Here is a 13,896-nt window from a genome sequence, read left to right on the forward strand (position 1 = left end):
AAAGTGGAAGTTTGGAATTTTTGACATCAGGCCTAATCTTCAAGTTAGGGAGGTTTAATTAGTCATTGGAGTTGATGTAAAAAAAATCAGTGCAGTTATTTAGTTATTATTATTTTCAGGGCTCCGGAGTGGCTTAGCTAAAGCAAGTCAATCGTCCCTTCCTAGCATGCTGATAAAACAACAAGAGAATCACAGATGACACGTGCAATGCATAGTGTTGGCTATGTTTTCAGGATAAAGTTATTAAAACTTACCATTGCATAACAATAACTGCAGTGTGAACAGCAACATTGGTTGCCTGGGCAAGCAGGGTGGAGGGATACCACATTGGTCTTTTCACTGCTGATTTTTTTGTTGTTGTTTTTTAATATGTTTGAAGTGACATTGTTTTGGCTGCATCGGATTTTTTAACATTGAGCTGCATTTTGAATATATGTTACCTATGTTAGGTCTGTTATTATCGATTTTTATTGGCATGCCAGGAGAGGACCATTTACTTACGTTAGCTTAGCCACTCTTGAGCCCTGAAAACAATAAACTAACAAACTATACGGAATTTTTAAAAATCAACTCCACAGACATTTTTAGCTTAGAATCATTAATTGATGTTTAATATTTAGTTTAAAGAAAAAAAAAAACAAAACAAATTTAAAATATTATTAACTCGCATATTTTAAACTTTTAAACAAATGACGTCACAATTTTAAAAAATGGCGTCGTAAAAGTCACGGATGTCTACCTTATAACTATCGCTTAATTGTATTTTTTTTGTTACTGTCGCATTTTTTCCCGATATGTTAGATGATAAATAATCGATCCAAACAAGAAAATTTTGGAAAAAAAAAGTTTAAAAGGGTAAATGTATGAAAAAGAAAATCTCGACCACTCCTTGATGTCTGCAATTTCTGCATCGCGACCATTGTTATATTACCATGTTTCACCCATAAAATCCCCGAAAAATCCAGCTTTGGCCAATCACAGCTGTGTCTTGACACTCGGTGACACATGCTGCATGGAGTTTTTGGATCGAAACAAGGTAAGTACGCGATAATATCTCGTTAAAGTCATGGCATCTGTAATTCTGCTCTCACGTGCTCTCACCTCCGGATAGGGTTTTGCTGTTTAAATTTTTTAATTATTTTTTTAAATGCCCTCCTGTTCAAAATTTTTCTTCCCCCCAAAAAATTGCGATTTCAAGCTTTCCGATGATGTATCACACATGCATATTGGACAATTTTGAAATATGGCCAAATTGAGGGTGTCAGAGCGGAATTTCAAGTCACCTGAGTGTTTTCCGCCATATATATGTATATATATATATATATATATATATATATTTCTTTTTGCATACTTCTCCTACTATTGTCCTCTCATATTTCACTCTGTCTTAATCGTCTCTCTTTTTGAAGTGCTTCCTTTCTCTGTCGTTTTCTTTTGCTCATTTCGCATCATAAACTCTTCCTACTTCTACTTTGTTAAATCGACTTCTGCTGCGATCTCATTTACCCCCATTTTGGTTACTTTGTACTGCGTAATATTCAAACTAAGCATAATATTTTACAAAGGCTGATTAATAATGTATACCCTTAAATATGGATGAAATGTATACACAAAAATGAAATGTATTTTATTTAGTTTCATAGTTTATCCATAGCTTATGTTTCTAATGAACAGCAAATGAACTCTTCAACTCTCTTTCACTTTTTGGTCTCAATCCACAGTTCCCTCTCTCTGCCTCTTCCAAAAAGCCTACTCCCTCACTCTGGTCCTGGTTGTGTTGTATTACAAGCTCTCCTGACAGATAATCAAAGGCACATGAAGGTAGACGCAGCTCAGAGAAGGCTCACGTCACACTTGCTTGCAGGCTGAGCAGCTCAAAGTGCCATTTCACCCAGATAAGTAACACTGTGCAATCTAATTACTTTTGTGTAGGGGTGGGGAAAATAACCACTATGCATCAATGCATCGCCACAGCAGTCACTTATAGGATGGTGAAAATTGCATAATTATATCACCCTTATAATTTGAAATGGACGGGTTGATGACTGGCTTTGGATATAATGGAAAAAAGTCAATCCGATTTTCTTCCATCCGTAATTAATATTAAAGACTAAAGTACTCACATTTGTACTCACAAGTGGTGTTAAATGATTTATCATTGGTCAAATATATTTGAACTTCACTTTTTAAATGTAAATCCTTAGATATTCTCCAATAAAATTTTTAGTTAATATTTTTGGAGTATCTGAAATGGATCAATAGAATTTAAATTATCTCCTATGGAAAAAATATTACGATACCCCGGTAACACACCAGTCACGTCTACAGCGTGACAGCGATGCCGGCGCGTCAACACACCAGTGACGCTCGCCGTCAATTTCCATAGGGCGCGTTTTACGAGCAGAGCGTCTGTGGAGCGGCTCGATCGGTTCACGCCAGGATTGCAAGATCGCACAAGAGTAGCGGGTATTTAACCCTTTAACAACGAATGTGTCGGCTGCGACATGTTTACCCATATCATCTTTGAAGCCCCGCCACGCTGCAATTACATCACCCGCATGCCGCTGGTTGCTGTCATTTGAAAGTGCGGAAGTTGATGTCCACGCCAGTTTTTACTTCAAGTCAATCGACCAAGTAAAACGGGAGATAATGTCATTTGAGTTTTATAGTTTTATTGCACTCATAAATAAGCATTAAAACTTCATTGACCAAATGTTTATGTCCATATTTCCATCATTTCTTGTCCTTTTTCAAAACTGACACAAACACGAAAGACTACATATCCCAGGAGTCGTTGTGAGGTCAAGAAGGATAAACCTAATGTTAACTTTTTTAATAAATTGCCGAGCAAGGCGCCACCTCAGGAAAGGGGGACGCAAGGGAGCGAGCGACGGCTGGTTGAATTGAGCAAACGACTTTGAAATGTGTGGAATGAATCGAAAACTAAATTTAGCGCAAACTAATGCATTATTTCATCAACTCAAGGAAGAGGATGAGCCGTATTTGTCGTTGTTTTCCTCAGATGAGTCGGCGTCTCGGCGAGTGAAACTGACAGCAGCGCGCAAACAGCGGAAGAGTGGCCTGTGTGACGTAGTTCAAGAGGAAACTTTATTGAGTCGCATGCCTGAAAAAAATGAACTGGTTGTCAATATTTTTGAAAAGACTTTATTTCAATGTTATATTTGATGTCTTTTTCTTCACTATCAATCTTTTCTATTTGAAAATAGACGTGTGTGTTCGAGAAGCTTGATTGCATGTTAATACTTTTGATAAGGTGATGGGTACAATACCTTACCTCACAAAGAAATGTCCTCCAAACCCTTTTTTTGTTAGATGATATATATGTATTTTTTATATATCTTTATTTTTCACTATTTTGCACTGTGTATTACCTATTTTGACCATTGTGTGTGTAAAGGCCAAAAACGCCTATGAGCATACATGCTGTTTGTGTTGAATTTTCAAACATAAAATTAGTCATGCTTATTTTCTTCTGTTGAATGTTTATCCGAACATGTTGAATAAATACTGTATTATAAAGTTTCAGAACGGTTGGTCGAGCATGTTTGGTTGTCAATGGGATATCAACATTACAAATTTTGACAAAAGATTTTGGGATTTTTTTTTTCTTTTTGGGTCCAAAATATTGATTATAATTGGTCAGTGAAGAAAAACAACAGTTTGGACATGAAGGTTATGGTGTCCTGAAAAAGGAGACCCAACCTGGCCATTGTGGAACAATTTTTTCTTTGAAATATAAAGACAACATCAAAGGCATGCATATTCGGACAAAATAGGCTTAGGTGTTAAAGGGTTAAAGATTATAATAATACAACAACCATTTGCCTTTCAGACCAGACATACTGGTCAGCTTGCTTTCTGAAGGAAGAAGAAAAAAGTCCTGTGCTTAAGAGAAAAGCAAACCCAATGACAAAGATTTTGACATATATTTTACAAATGTTTTGTTTTCAAAAGCGTTATTGATAGATTTTCTGAAATTAAAGCACCACGCAGAAATAATAAATTTAATTTGTAAGCAGGATTTGTGTATTAGTATTATTCAATTACAGGTGTTTTGGCTCATTTCTATTTTATTTATATGGGCTATTATTTATTTTATTATGTATTTGTTTTACAAATGTGATTAAGTATGCATTTATATTATATTTTTAAGTTTTTAAAAAATTGTAAGTTTTTATTTTAAGTTGTATAATTTTAGTTCCCATGTGAATATTAGTTCCTACTTGTTATGCTGTGGTAGGACGGGTTTTGTATTGAACACGGTGGTACTGGTGCGCACAGATTAAAAGCAGTGTTGATACTGTCCAGCTGTGTTGGTTATTATTATAGCAGAGAAGACAGCAGTAAATCAACAACAAGTAAACTGTGACCCGATCTACCCACAGCTTCAAGAGATCTGATGGACTCAAAAAATAAGGGTTGCAATTGCATATTATCTTAAAAAATCGACCGGATCCACCGTATTTTTACACGAGTGACTTCCGGTCTCCCCGATCCTACCTAGTAGTATTGACGAAGGAGTGTCGCGTCTCGCGTCAAATAATAAACTCTGCTGTTCTTTTCGCGTGCGACGCGTTGAACCGCTTCTAGGACGCGTCTAAAACGCATTGGCCTGATGTCCTACTGGGGTTAGATTTTGCACCAGTTTTAGTCAGACTTCCTTAACTGGATTGATCACAGAAATGACGATTCCACTTTTCTCAAAAAATATCTTCAAGTTTTCATAAGTGTGAAATAGCAGTAGTAGTAGTAGTAGTAGTTGTAAGACAGTGACAATATTTCTATATAAATCTGAACTACAAAAATTGCCAATACACATTACTAAAAGATGAATGCAAAATGGGCCCTTCAGTGAGTGAATTGGCATATGCTACTGCCAAGGTCAGGAATTACTATAAAAAATTAGACCAGGAGGGACTGGAAAATGAATAATTTACCATCTCTGACTACTTAGGGAAAGTCCATCTGCTTTGGAAGACACTATTTATCCGGGAACTTGTTAAATACACTGTTCAAGGTCAAGAACCAGCTGTGAGTTTGTGTTGTTATAAAAATGTAGATGTTGACAGCAAACACTAATGGCAAAGACAGGTAAGTCACGAATTAATAGTATGCTATGTGGCTGATTCTAATTGAAGTCATAAATTTCCAAAATGTTGACAAGATTCCCAGCATGCATTCCCATGCAAAGCTCATTCTTAACATTACCGTCAAGCCATGCCATCAAGAGGCATGCAAAATTGATAGTGGGAAGCATCATTATGTGGACATACACTTACATACATAGAACCATCTGATTCTCGCGTTGCTAGGTTACTTTGTGAACTAGGTTACTACATCTATAAATATTTGCATAAATGTCACATGGGTGAGATAACAAGGAAGCGAGTGCTGTCCACTATAATCAGTAACGATCTTTAAACTGCCTCTCGTGGGAAGGACAATCTTAGTGTATCAGCAAAATTAGATCTTATTTGTCTTGACAAATAATGCTTAAAATTCAAAAATAAAATTTAAAATACATACTAGGGGCATTTGCATAATACACATGGGTCGCCAGTGTGGCTGCTTATGCAGTTTCTTTGATTCAGGATTCCTATGCAGCTTTGAGGATACAGTCATCAGAGATTATTTTCCCTCTCCTTTCATTTCCTTTCCATAATTTGACCCGAAAAGGCTGACTCATAATCACAACAATAGCGTAATTTCTGTAAAATTTCACACGAGCCTTTAACTGGCTGCCAGTTCTATTGTTACTGTTCCAAACTGTATGCAGCAGTACAACAAAAGGATTATAGTGCATAGGCGGACAAATATTTAATCGACTATCGATCAAAGAATCAGAATTGATTTAAATATCAGCATCAATGCTACATCAACATAACGATAACATCAAACAGATTATTAATGCAAAGCTTGGCACACGCGGTATGATTTCCCAAGTCTTGTTTTTAAATTTTATTCCAGACTGCAATGCGGATTTTGCACAGTTACGTGAAAGCCAATGACCTGAGCGTAAACAGATCATTTAATCAAGCTACAAAAATATGGAAATAAAACGGTTTTTAAGTTCAGTTTCTCATTTTCTACCAAAGTTTTACTCGTTGTACTTAGAAAAAAACATTAAGGAGTATCGTATTTTCACTACCATAAGGCACATCTAAAAGTAAAAAAAAAATCTCCAAAATGAATAGTGCACCAATTGTTTTGACTGAGAACCAAAATGTGTTTGTCTGAAAAAGCTGACGTAAGTGAGAGCCGCATGAGAACCTTAAAGGGAGAAGGTTGTGTATGATCGGGGGCGTGCCCCCAGTAGCTGTAATGTTCGAGCGTGTGCGTTGGGCTAAACTAGGTTGAGCGTATTTTGATTTACAAAAAATAGGCCACTCGGCCGGGCTTCGAAATACTTAAATTTTACTCGAAGTTCACTCAAAAATGCCTAATTACTTTAATACATTTAAAGTGTGCCTCCTCCAGCTGGATAGAAAATTCAGTTTTATAATAAAATAATAGCTATCTAACCAGACACAAATTCAAATTCTCAGAGGTTACTCAACAGGCCTTATTACTCCTGAAATAATAGAACAATAATAACGGTTACAAAATGGAGTGTAATAATGATATATAAAAACAAAAATGCCTCTTCTGTATTAGTGCATTATCCTTGGACAAATTAATAGGTGTCTTTTCAATTCTTACTCTAAATAACTCTAAATACTCTTCTGTGGAAAATCCACCTTCAACAAAAAGCTATTTTCTCTTTCCAGCGAAATAATGTAAATCAAACCGTAGCTTCACAACAATACTAATTTAACAAAACAAAAAAAACTCACTTTAAACTATTTTTGTTTTTGTTTTAGCACTTTGGAGGACGGTGGAACACAGGCTAATTGGTCCTGTGAAACATATTAAAAACGGGACATTTCATGAATTTACAAAACCGTACCGGACGCCCCGGACAGTATGTTAAAAAGTGGACAAAAGAGAACGTTTGGTCACCCGAGGCTAAACAACATTGGTTTGGTGTAGGACCCTTACAAAGCCCAGTTCAAACTCAAGGTTACCAGTGTTGTCAGTAATGCGTTACTGTAATCTGATGTACGACATGTATGAAGAGCATTTTGAATAAAAAAATGCTAGAAAGGCTCCCGGTATGTGTTTCAGTGGTAACTGCTCACAGCTACTTCCTGTTTTTGTCTCGAGTCACACCCGCCAAGTGTTGTAGGACTGACAACGGCGTGGGCCAGGCGGGTGTACGTTCGAGCCGAGTGTTGAAATGTCCGAGAGAATGTTGATTTGTGTACATCCATGAATGAACGTGAGTATTTTTCATTCATTCTGGAGGGTATCAACAATCGGTTGGACACCCTACATGCGCGGCCGTTTCGTAGCTTTGGCGTTGCAACGACAGGCAGTCATCGCTCCAAGTTGGCAAAATTTGTTTACATCATATTCTTGTCGCACAGTTATGCCGTGACGTGATGTGTTCGTTTAGCATCTTTGGGATTTGTTGTAAGTCCAATTGAGTGTAAATTGCTTAGTTGCCGCCACGTTTTGTGGCCAAATTGACCGCGTGTGTGTACAGCGCACATCCGCGCTCGCCACCTCTGTGTTTATTGCACTGTGCAATTCATTTGTGTGTTTATTGTACAGTCAATTGGCATAGTTTTACATTGGTACAGATATGATGTTAATCCTAACCCAAAATTCAGAACTTTTGACAATAGGCTTAATCTTCGAGTAAGCGGGATTTAATTAGTCAGTGTAGTTGATTTCAACAAATTCAATGCAGTTTATTAGTTATTTGTTAGTTTCAGGGCTCTGGAGTGGCTAAGCTAGCGCGGGTCAATGGTGATTGAAATCAACTCAATTGACGAATTAAACCTCTGCTAACTCAACGATTAAGCCTTATGTGAAAAATTGTGATCTTCCCCTTTAAATTCAATTATCGAAAAGTAAATTACATGCGATTACAGTTTTCTGTTGTCATTCTTATGTTGAGGTGGCAAAGGGAGAAAAATTGGTAAAAACTAACTGATGAATGACTTTTAAAGTAAATTAGTTACTTCAATAAAGTAATCAGTAAAGTAACTAGATTACTTTTTTGAGGTGTAATCAGTCATTGCTTTTTCAAGTAATCTGTAACAACACCGGCTATCACCTACGCGAAACAAAAAGAAACTGCCACCTGCGGTGATTTTTAAGAGGAAGACGCTGCCTAAAGTTGAGCTGTCGTGTTTGATGGAGACCTAGCCTAGCTATTCAATTCGGATATAGAAGATGAGGATTTTGATGAATTTGAGCATTGATCAAGATTGATGTGAGTACTTAGTTACATTTTTAAATAAATTATAATTGAACTCAGTTTTGCTGAAAAGGCCAAAAATGAGCCTGCCCCTTTTAAAACTGTGCGTCCTTTGGTCGCGAAAATACGATAAATATAAAATGGACGCTTTAGTGAGGTTGCATTGGCAACCGCTATTGCCAAGGTCAAGAATTAATTAAAATTACTGCACAAATAATAATTTTACCTCCTGCTTTTGTTTTCAGTCATAAAGCGCAAGGGCACCAGTTGACAGCCATACATGCCAACGTCAAGCAAACCTAATGAACCACACCAAAGAGAAATGGGCTCGGAGGTCACCCTTGGTAGCAGGGACACAGCTGCACAATATGTTAGAGGTGACAGGCAGGGATAGTGTGAGCTTAGCACACACTTAACCCTCATCCCATATTTTGCCGTAGCTACGTAGAGGCTAACAAGGCCGCTTATAGAGCTGTGCGTTGAGGTCAAGGGAAATTTTTCCAGGTGCTTTTGTGATTAACAGCTCCCTGCTGTTATCTTCTTTTGCTGAAGATGAGAACATGGAATTCTATAATTGAAAAGCAGGCGCCTTGCACATCTAGAGTTTGAAGGGGCACACCGTATGGATGTACAATTATATTTGCTCAATTCGTAGTCGACACAGTGCACTGCACACAATATACTATTCCTCTATTAAACTAATATCCAAATAGAATTAGCTGAGGGTAATTTCATTCCCGCAATAGATACCATCTAATAGGATATTCAAAGTGCATATAATGCCCCATTCCAGCACTGGTCTAGTCCTACTAAAAGCGATTAGTCATCCCACAGTGGTAGCATGTGTGTCAGGTACTGCAAAATCCAATGCACAAGGATGATTTGAAAGGAACAAATTGCTATTTTAGTTTATACACCTTCATACAACACCCAAAAAATCACTTGTGCAATAAATGGAAAGGTTTTCTCATTCATTCCAGTCAACATTCAAAATCAATGAGAATTGCTCGCAGAAAATGAGGGAAAAGACGGGGGGGGAAACTACCTGGTGACATTCAGAGACAATCACCTGACGCCTCAGACAAAAGAACAAGTATTGCTGAGGATGGAAAGTGGGAAAGAAGAACTCAGCTATTGTGCCCGTTTTCATTATGAAGTACAATAATCGATGCAATCTAAGCAGGCAAAATAGTCAACGTAGACAAGAGTGAGGATGAAAAGAGAAGGGAGGAACCAGGAGATAATAAAGACTTAATTAATCACTTCTGCTACAAGCCTTCGTTAATCATGTCATTGTTGAAACCTATACATTCCACCTCAGTGGCTTCTCATTGTGGAAAGGTCTACACTTGCTGTCGGACACAATTTGTTAAATGTAATGCATATGTGTATTTTTAATTTATATTATTACTATGATTAATACTTAATTCTGTCAAGGAATAATAAAAAGACAAGGAGGTTTTTCTGTCAGTAAAATGTCCAAGCCTACATTTTATATCATGAAATTCTTAGTCAACCATATGAAATGAGCCAGCAAGGTCACAGGTCACAAATTCAAATTAGGGCTGTCAAACGATTAAACATTTTAATCGAGTTAATCACAACTTAAAAATTAATTAATCGTAATTAATCGCAATTCACCCATCTCTAAAATATGCCATATTTTTCTGTAAATTATTGTTGGAATGGAAAGATAAGACAAGACGGATGTATACATTCAACATACTGTACATAGTACTGTATTTGTTTATTATAACAATAAATCCACAAGACGGCATTAACATTATAAACATTCTTTCTGTGAAAGGGATCCACGGATAGACAGACTTGTAATTCTTAAAAGATAAATGTGAGTACAAGTTATAGTAATTTTGATAATTTGTATATTGTGACTATATATTGCCATCTAGTGTATTGGTTGAGCTAAACGAAATGTTTGAATAGAGGTTGACCAAAGTCTGAGTATTATTTTGCATAGCTATTTTGATTGGAAATGCCAGTTCTCTTTGCATCGAGCGCTTTTCTTTTTGTGAACATTATTTTTTTTCTTGAGAGATAGGAATATTATTTTTGTTGTGCTTTCACTAAATGATACTGTAGCGACTTAACTGTTCTTAAGTGTCCAAATGCATGATGGGAAGTTGGGCAACCATGACTGTCAGTGGTGGCTGCAAATGGTATATCTTCTCTGTGTTGTATTCAACACAGGGTGTTAAGAAAAAGATCATCTCGTATCATTCTACCCCACATCGCTCGCCACACAAGTTATAATTGTTGTGGAAGAGATGCCAAAGCTTGTACCAATAAATAGCGCGGCTCTAATGAATGCCCGTGTCCACTCCAATCGCTTGTCTCTGCCTCTTAGCTCTCAATATACATAACACGGCGCCATTGTTGTCTGTTCGCGGTAATGCGTGAGTGGGTCGTTCCGCGCATGCGTTAAATGTGTTAAATATTTTAACGTGATTAATCAAAAAAATGAATTACTGCCCGTTAACGCTAGACTTTTGACAGCCCTAATTCAAATATTTAATGTGGGAAAAAAAGTCATAATTGATGAAAGTATAAAATATTATATACAGTATACAGTGGTACGTCTACATACAAAGTTAATTCGTCCCAGGACTGTGTTTGTCAGTCGAAATAATTCCATTAATTCGTTCAATGGCCCGAAAATCTACACTTAATCCATAATAAATGCTGCTGTTACTATTGCAAATAGCAATTACAAAGAGGAAAACAAAAAAATTATGGAAAAATCTGAATAATAATTTAATAATAGTAAGAATAATAATAATACCTGTAATAATGTAACGAATTGAGTTCTAATATAGTGGATGTGCTTTGCGTCATGTACCTGAAAGCACCACGTAGCTAACTTGACAGAGTGAGAGAGGGACTTTTTACTTTCACTTTGTTCAGCTGCAGTGGACAATAGGCATGTTGTGTTGCACAAGTTCTGAAATAAATGATTAAAAACCTGACAAAGCTGGCGATATTTTGGCCATCTTACCCAAATAATAATTGTCACTTTAACTTATAAAGATTAGCGAACTGAGGTCAGAGGAGGACCGTCGAGATCGTAGATATTCGACAGCAGTATTGTCAAGCTAGTTCACGGATGCGCACACCACGCTCTAATTTTTTTTATCATTTCCATCTTCATTTCAATGGTAAGCCTCACATTTTTAACCACCTGCGCTAATATTCTTGGAACCCATGTTGATTTCTCTCATGTGCGTCCGTCTTGCGGAAAAACAAAGAAACTGCGGCACTGTCAACAATAAAACTGACTCTGGCTTTTGAGTCAAATTTTATGTCGGATGTCGAAAGTGATCGTATGTTGAGGTACCACTGTATATGTTATCATTATTTAATATTATTATTATTATTATTATTATTATATAGCTTTACAGTACTAGGTTTGACAGTACGGTGGTACTTCAACATACGATCGCATCGACATACGATCCTTTCAACATCGGACGTAAAATTTGACTTGTCATTTGTCTCGACATATGACGACATGCTCGAAATACGAAGCTATATGACAGCATCGCAAAATCATTGTTTTCCCGCAAGACGGACGCACTGCGGATTTTCTTGTGAGAGAAATCAACATGGGTCCCAAGAAGGACCCTCGTGAGGATAAGCGGCTTGGAAAATGAATGAATGAAAGAAAAATATAAATATATGAGCGTGGTGTACGCTTCAGTGAACTGGCTCGATAATACGGCCCAAATACAGTATGTCTATGATCTCGACGGTCGTCCTCTGACTTCCGTTCGCCAGTCTTTATAAGTTATGGTGACAGTTATCACTTTTGTAACATCGGCAAGGAAGTCGCCAACTTCGTCAGGTTATTATTCGTTTATTTCAGAACTTGTGCAACACAACACAGCTACTGTCCGCTTTAGCCAACACCAACAACAAAAGAACATGAAAAGTGAAGGTAGAAACTCTAACGCATCTCTGCATTCATCAAATCAATGAATGGATGTGCCAGAAATTTCTCCAGCTAAATGTGGAAAAGACAGATGTGATCATTTTTGGGCCAAAAAAATGAAAGGTCAAAGATAAGCACGCGCCTTGGCACAATGTCACTTACAGCTGCAAATCAAGTCAGAAATCATGGCGTAATTATTGACTCAGAATTAAAATTTGATAGCCATCTAAAGTCAGTCACTATAATCTGCTTATTACCACCCCAAAAATATAGCCAGAGTTAAGGGGCTTCTGACTAAACAAGACATGGAAAAACATTTATTTTCAGTAAATTGCACTATTGCAATGGTATATTTACAGGTCTTGATTAAAAAAAAAAAAAATCAGTCAGGAAGCTGCGGCTAGTACAGAATACAGCTGCCAGAGTCCTGACAAATACAAGGAGATTGGACCACATTACACCGGTTTTGAAATCGTTACACTGACTTCCAGTGAGTCAAAGGATAGACTATTAAATACTACTGCTCGTCTAAAAACACTTAATGGCCTTAGAGCAAAATACATGCTTGATTTGTTGGATCCGTATGAAGCGTATAGAGCCCTAAGGTCATCTAGAACTGGTCTCCTGTATGTTCCAAAAACAAGAACCAAGCAGCGTGAGGCAGCATTTAGTTATTATGCTCCTCACCTAGCTTTTTTTTTTTTTTTTTTAAATTCTATTCGTAACTTAATGTGATTTTTTTATGTATAATTTTCAATTTTACAATGTTTCAATTGTCTTTGTTTTAACTTTCTGTTGATTTAATGTGATTTGTACAATCTTCATGTGATGTAAAGGACTTTGAATTGCCATGTGCTGAATTGTGCTATGTAAAAAAATTGCCTTGCCTTGCCTCTCACTGTTTTCAGTCCCACAGGAACAGCATGCAAAACACAACTGCCATATTGTAATTGTACCAGTAGTATTTATTAAGGATTTAGCGTAGGTTTTTGGGCTGTGGAACGAATTAATCAAATTATAATGTATTCTTATGGGTAAATCCTGCTCGACATACGACCATTTCGACTTACAAACTAGGTCCTGGAAAAAATTTAATTTGTAAGTAGAAGTACTACTATATAGGATTATGATAGCTAACATTTACAGCTTCTTTTATGCAAACATTTACATTTACCGTATTTTTCGGACTATAAGTCACACCAGTGTTGTTAATTTTACTTTAAAATAGTAATTAATTACAGTTACAAATTACTTCTCCCAAAAAGTAATTGCGTTAGTAACTCAGTTACCTGAATGTAAGAGTAATTAGTTACTTGGCAAAGTAACTAGTGATATTTTTTTTTTTCTAAAAAAAAACAAAAAACAAAACAAACAAACAAACAAACAAAAAAAAAAAAACAGGTCACACAATGTGAAGTTTAAAGGATTTGGGGGACAATTGGCCCTAGCCCAAGTCTTTACCCTCCACTTAACTAGACACAAGGGTATTGCGATAACTAGCTAGTAACCTTTGCTATGTGTGGAAGTCATTTAAAGTTGTGAATCAACCGTTAAAGTTGTTAAAATTGCTCCCGTTATTGCATTAGTTCCCTTCTGTCTACTTTAAACATGTGTAAGTTTTAAA

General features: G+C 36.7%; 2 protein-coding genes across 6 annotated transcripts in view; one reads left to right on the plus strand and one right to left on the minus strand.

The window, feature by feature from the left end:
• Positions 1 to 3,007, plus strand: part of LOC130910844 (tissue alpha-L-fucosidase-like) — a 45,758-nt gene extending 42,751 nt beyond the window's left edge. The window contains exon 9 of the mRNA XM_057828436.1: positions 1,722 to 3,007. The gene's annotated coding sequence lies outside the window, so the exon portion shown is untranslated. The remainder of the gene's footprint in view (positions 1 to 1,721) is intronic.
• Positions 1 to 13,896, minus strand: part of dlgap3 (discs, large (Drosophila) homolog-associated protein 3) — a 181,582-nt gene that overhangs the window by 38,524 nt on the left and 129,162 nt on the right. The window lies entirely within an intron of this gene.

The sequence above is a fragment of the Corythoichthys intestinalis genome, chromosome 22, assembly GCF_030265065.1.
Source record: "Corythoichthys intestinalis isolate RoL2023-P3 chromosome 22, ASM3026506v1, whole genome shotgun sequence".
Taxonomy (NCBI): domain Eukaryota; kingdom Metazoa; phylum Chordata; class Actinopteri; order Syngnathiformes; family Syngnathidae; genus Corythoichthys; species Corythoichthys intestinalis.